The 6,887-nt window shown below is 36.4% G+C and overlaps 1 non-coding gene across 1 annotated transcript; it reads left to right on the top strand.

The window, feature by feature from the left end:
- The first annotated feature begins 246 nt into the window (after positions 1 to 246).
- Positions 247 to 350, top strand: LOC123631111. The gene has a single exon (XR_006732986.1). It is a non-coding gene; the product is annotated as a U6 spliceosomal RNA (small nuclear RNA).
- Positions 351 to 6,887: the final 6,537 nt, after the last annotated feature.

Here is a 6,887-nt window from a genome sequence, read left to right as displayed (position 1 = left end):
AGCCTGTTGCCTGGCAAGAGTGACATCATCTTGAAGTGAAACCTCCAACCATGATGACCAATGTTTGACTCTTGCACACTGAAGTGTTCCATACCATAGATAACCCCTCATAAAAAAATAATGCTTGAAGCATAGAAAACTCCTCATAAAGATGTTTACCTAACCTCCCCAACGGTCAAAAAGTCTGAGGATGACCACCTGTACATGTTCTACCAAAAAAGCTTGCTATATGAAGAATATTTTCTGGTGCTCACTTTGGCAGCACATATACTAAAATTGGAACAATACAAAGATTAGCATGGCCCCTGCACAAGGATGACATGCAAATTTGTGAAACATTCCATATTTTCTTCTTTTTAATCTCTTCATATAAATACACTGTGCCACCACAATAGACCATATGGAATGAGATGATTATTATTATTTCTGGAGCAGAGAAAACAAGACATTATAGAAAGAGAGAATAGGAAGCAGTAGTAGATAGAGGAGAAAAGAAAACCACACAATTTATGATGAGATGAAGGATTCTAAGTCTGTTTTGAAATTTAGTCACTGGACTCCCCCACTTTTTGGTTGAACTGAATGATCTGTTTTCCTACTGCTTTCATTCAGTTGAACCATTATTTTCACCTAGCTCATTGCCAGTTAGCGCCTATGACTGGTTAAGGAAAAACTCCAAGACCTGGAAAAGATAAGCCCTGATTCTCACATGGCCAGGCTTAGGGTTCTGGAGCAATGAGATAGAGCAGAAATAATCCTTACTTAGGGAGGTCACAATTGACATTGTATCTTTATCAAAAATATACCCTGAATGCTGGTTGCCAGGGACTAGAGCATGGAGGAAGTGAGGGATGTTGGTCAAAGAGTATACAAACTCAGTTATAAGATGAATAAGGTCTGGGGATCTCATGTACAGGATAGCAACTATAGTTAATAATACTGTATTGTTTACTTGAAATTTGCCAATCGAGTAGACATGCAGTGTCCTCACTGCCCCCCACACACGTACACACACAAAAAGTAACTGTGTGTGGTGATGAATGTGTTGATTCATTTTATTATGGCAATCATTACACAATGCATCTGTACATGAATCACGTTGTATACCGTGAATATATCCCATTTGTATTTTTCAATTATGTCTCCATAAAGCTGGGATAAAAAAGATTTTTCTAAGGAAAAAAAATTAAAATGAAGGAAAGTTTCTAGAAGACAAGTGTGGGAATTCACTGTCTCTCGGCTGCCCAAGACATCACTTCTGTTCCTCAGTCCCCATTAAATGTTTCTTTCGAGAAACTGGATTTGTCAGCCTTTTTCATTGGCCTCCCAGCTCCCTCGGCCTTTGGGGGTAGGTTTGCAAATATATGCTCAGCAAGGAACAATTACAAAGCCACTTCTAAAGTTAGTATTGATTTTATGGCTATTTGCATGGAAAGATATTTATAACATATTTAATATTAAAAATAAAACACATTAGAAAGAGTACACATATTGTAATTAAATTAATGTTACTAATGTATATGAGTGTATATATATGAGTATATGTGAAAGGATGTTATGATTATATTTAAGTCAAATTTATATAAGAATATATGTGAGAAGGTTTTATATGTGCATGCTTTATATATGAATACTAACTGGATAAAGAAATTGTGAATGATTTTTATTTTCATTTTAATTCTTTTGATTAGTTTATAAAAACTTTTTAAGAAGAATACACAGTACTTTCATACTCAGAAAATAATTAATAAAATTTTCCTATAATAAAATAGTTCCTCAGTAGGATAAAAATGAATATCATTTTCCAATATTATGCTTAAATGTTGAGAAACTATGTATTGTACACGACATAAAGCAAAGTCAACTAAATCTTTTTTTTCTTTATAAAATCTTCATTTATGGAAACTCCTTTAGATATTTATAAAGAAAACTGTATAAATACCTAGAGGACCCAAGTAAAATTTTTAGAAAAAGATATGGTGGTCAGAGTGGCCCAGACTGGATGTTCCCCACCTGTCACAAAACAATTCAGAGGTACAGTTCTTCCCATAGAGATATAGCACACAAATAAACATTCACATACTCACATACGTGAGTTAGAAAAAAGAAAAAGTGGCCTTTTGGTTTATAGTACATATTAGGAACTCAAGAAGTGAAATTCTGATTTTTCTCCCTCTAATGTGATGTGGAATTACTGGAAAGTCTTTATAAAGTGAAATAGTGATTACTGCTTTTATATCAGGTAGCCTGGGAGGTATATAGTTAGCATTGTGAAATATTAAGAATTAGAAAAAGCTCTACAAACACCAATAATGAAAGCCCCCATAGAAATATTTGGGCCTATGTCATTTGAACATATCTATCTTTATAAGTTTGGCTTTATACATTTTCATTTAATTTTTTTTCTTTCACATTTAGTTCTCATGCTAGTAAATCATAGGTCTATTTTGTGATATTTTATTAACCGCTACAATCTTTCAGCCTTTTCCAGTAGTCTTCTGCTCAGTGTAACAAAAATACATGACAAATAGGTAAGTTCCTTTAGCCACTCAGAAAAAGGTGTTTAGTATGAGGCCAGGTTGTGTAACTTCTAACCGTGAATTACATCCGTCTCTCTCTGCCTACCGATTACGCATACTTTTCTTGCTTTTCTCAAACTCACAGCGTTGTGTATATATGATTTTGTAAATCTTTGATTTATTGTTCCTTCCTTTCCTCTGGAGGTCAACTGACTCTTATTTCTGTTGGCTCCTTTAGGTGCCTTGGGACAATTGACATTTGCAAGACTTAACCTGAGCCCCACCGGTTGGTTACAAGAGCTTGGAGGCCTCAGCTGTCACTTCCGTTTCCATGGAAACTCAAATCAGATTGCCAAAAATGAGTCTAGTCACTTAGAAATTACATTTTTTTTTTAAAAAAGAAAGAAACTGCCCACCACCAACACATTATTTGAAACAGGGCTTTCTTTAAAGCCGTTTTCTTGTTTTTTAAAGATTAAATATGTTTCCATGGTAGCAGATTAATAAACTACAAAGATAGAGCTAAGTGCTGCAAGTTCCTTCTGACAGCAACTGCATGCTCAGAGCCTGCAGTGCTCATAAAGCCACCCAGGGTGTGGGGCTCTAAACATTTTATTTTAAACAATAATGAAGAATAACTAATTTGTTTCTATTCATGTTTCCCATAGAAGGAATACATTAATTAAGTATAGTGACAAGAGGGTTTTTATAACAGTAACAATAATAACAACTACTAATTGTTAACTGTCCACAATGGGACCAAAAATGCACAATGTGCTTTACATAAATTATCTCTAGTCCTTGGTATTATTGTCCCCGTTTTACGTGGAAACCGACACTCACTCATCACACAGATATTGACAAGGGATGACGCTATAATTCAAACCCAGTTCTGGCCTACTTTGGAACCCAGGCTCTTCTCTCATCCTTTTCAAAGTGAAAGATGGAACAAAGAAAGAACAGTTTTTCCCTTCCCTTATTCCAACACAGGCATATCCACACATAGTCACATGCACACACGGTGCACTTTGGAGACTCAATCCACATGCAGTGAATGAGCTAAGAGGGAGGCAGACTCCTCAAAAGTGTTTAAGAACTATTAGTTCTTTCTCAGACCAGGCCATAAAAGAAATGTCCAGGTGCCCCTAAAGCCCAAGAAAGGCAGCTGGTCTCCCAGGGCAACGATCTTTCAGTGGAATTCAATGTGACATCATTTTCCCCTTTACACCCCATGCTCTCACCACCAACCACAACCTGGGACATAAACTACCACAATATCTTTGAGTGTAGGCTTTATAAATCACACAGCTTTGCGGATAAATGGATAACTTCTTTTAAATTATTAATCAAGTGATGAAAATTTTAGTCAAGTCAAACTGCAGCAGAAATTGAGTAAACACATTATTTTACCCTGCAATAATATATTTCTGGTTTACATGAGAGTGTACATTTCTGCCGCTTAATCAAAGGCAGAGGTAACCACACATTCTTCGGAAAATTAGATAGGGACAACAATGGTCATTTTTGTCTTATTCTAAATTAATTCTGTCAGAGTTAAAAATAAACTTCCTAAAGCTCTGTGGACATACTTAGTAGAAATTGGATTCATTTCAACATTAAAACAGCTGTCTTCCACAGTTTTTCTCAGGCAAAATGTAGAGGGAAAGCTGATATAACAGATTTTGTCTCCAGGCAAAATGAAATGGATGAATGTAATGTCAATACAGGAAGAAAAGAAGGGGACAATTCCCAAAAGAAAAACTCAGACCTCACTTTTAATTTGTGTCAATATTTTTCTATTGAACTAGAAAAAGAAACCACAAAATAGAACATTTTTGGAGGAATGAAGCTGAGGCACCCCTAAAATCATAATGACATGCTGTTTAGCCCTGAACTACTTGAATTCTTTGGAATAGGGGTAAAGTTATTTCTAATTGAAAGACCTTAGAATACATGGCATTGGCTGGGCACACTGGCTCACGCCTGTAATCCTTGCACTCTGGGAGGCTGAGGCAGGATGATGGCTTGAGCTCAAGAGTTAGAGACCAGCCTGAGCAAGAGTGAGACCCTCGTCTCTACTAAAAATAGAAAAAATTAGCTGGGCATGGTGGCATGTGCCCAGCTACTCAGGAGGCTGAGGAAAGGAGGATCACTTGAGCCCAGGAGTTTGAGGTTGCTGTGAGCTAAGCTGACGCCATGGCACTCTAGCCTGAGAAACAGAGCGAGACTCTGTCTCAAAAAAAAATAAAAATAAATAGAATACATGACACAAAAGCTCAAGTGACATTTAATTCAAAAATACAATTTCTGTGTTTTCTAAAATCACAAGTGTGTCTCCAAAGACTAAACACTCTAAAAACCAATACAAAACATAATTCTTCCTCAAGGAAAGAAATGATTTCCCATAAAAATACAAGTTGCCATTTATAACTCATTACTTCCAACTGTCCCGTCTGCTCCTTCAATTTTCAGATCTTTAGAAATCTTACTTAGAATTTCCAACCCTCTGTACTCAGCCGTAATGTTAATCACCACAGTAATCCAAATAAAGCTACAATAAACCAAAAATCAGTGGTAATCAAGAAAAATGTATTCCAAACAGACAAGCAAAAAAAATTTTTCAAAAATTATACTTAATTGTACTTGAAAAGTTATAAATTAGAACCAAAAAATCAAAATAAACCCAGCCTATACCAAAAATGGGAGATAAAAATAACCTAAACTATGGTTCTGTTTAGTTATTTAACCCCAAATTTCAACTACACGGGAAAACAATCATTAAACAGGGAATCGTATACTTAGAGCAAATTTCATCTAACAGAAGTATCAAAAATTCCCTCAGATATACTTCTAAATTGAGAAAAGTTTCTCCGTCTTCCATTCCTTCTGTCTGTGGTAGGCAGAATGGTCCCCCAATGATGTTCATGACTAATCCTTGGAATTTATGAATATGTTAACATTACATGGCAAAGCGACTTTGCAGGTGTAATTAAGGTTATGGACTTTAAGTAGGGGAGATTATCTCTGATTATCCAGGCAGGTCCAATCTAATCTCATGAGCCCTTAAAAGCAGAGAATGTTCTCCAGCTGGAAGGAGAGAAAGAAAGGAGATTCTAAGCACGAAACAGATTCAGCACAACCTTTCCTGGCTCTGACATGTAGGAACCACATGCGTGGCCCAGAGAGGGGCCTATTGCAGCTAAGGACAACCCTCAGCTGACAGCAAGAAAGAACGTTAGTATTTCAGCTACAAGGAACTGAATTCTGTCAACAACATTAACAGGCCTGGCTGGACATGGATTCTGCTCAGAACCTTCCATTAAGAGTCCAGAGGTGTCAACATCTTTTTTCAGCCTGGTGAGACCCAGAGCAGAGGACCCAGACAAACCACCTAGAACTTCTGACCTACAGAACTGTTAGATAATAAATCAGGGTTGATGTAGCCACTAAATTTGTGGCAATTTGTTCTGCCTACAAGACAAAACAAATGCATCCCTCTACCAAAAACCTATTCTCTCTCCATTCTTTCCTTTTATCTTTCTAAGAAATTTAAAACTGGCAACAATGCCTTAAAATATAATCCCAAAGCATGTTATTTCTGCATTGAACAGAGTACTCAATATATATTCTTGAAAAGCATCCCTTGCTGTTTCTAGCAGAGTGTGAAGAACTAAGGGATATTGGAGGAAGGTCAGAAATTCCTAATCCCCTTAAGCTTTAGTTTCCTCATTGATAAACTGGAAAGAATGCTATTTTTCTGACAATGTTGTCATGAGGAATGAATGGTTCTATAAATGTAAAAGCACATAGAAAAAGCAGAATCCATCTTTGCCCCCTCTGCCATGGCCTCCTTTACAGCTTTCTGGAGGTTGCAATCCCAAATTCAAGAAACATGGTTTCCACCACAAGGTAGATAGGTAGATGCACAAAGCAATAAAGGTTTATATAACAAAGCTGATAACAATCTGCCTGGAAAGCATATCTGAGAACCATCCCATGGAAGTCAGGACTGATGTCATGCAATCACTCTGCTTACCAATGACTCAGATGAAAGAAGAGAGTGTTACCATTTTAGGTTTATGCTGACTTGTGTATACCCTGAAGACAAAAGTAAAATTTGAGATGATTTTTATAAATAAGAAAAAAAGAATATATTGCCCCCCCAAAAAAAACCCAGACAGTAAAAACTAAGGAATAATTAGGACCAAGGGCATAGTAGTGAAAGCTGAACAAATGTAGATAATTTGCCCAAGGCTAATGCAGAAAATTATAATGTAGAATATACACCAACAATTTCATAGATAAAGGGCTGTTAGAAATAATAATTAGCAATCATGTTTTTGATCTCGGTGAATTGATTATTAGATG

Source organism: Lemur catta, chromosome 1, assembly GCF_020740605.2.
Source record: "Lemur catta isolate mLemCat1 chromosome 1, mLemCat1.pri, whole genome shotgun sequence".
NCBI lineage: Eukaryota > Metazoa > Chordata > Mammalia > Primates > Lemuridae > Lemur > Lemur catta.
Note: the sequence above shows the minus strand (reverse complement) of the source record. Positions and strands in the feature narration are given on the sequence as shown.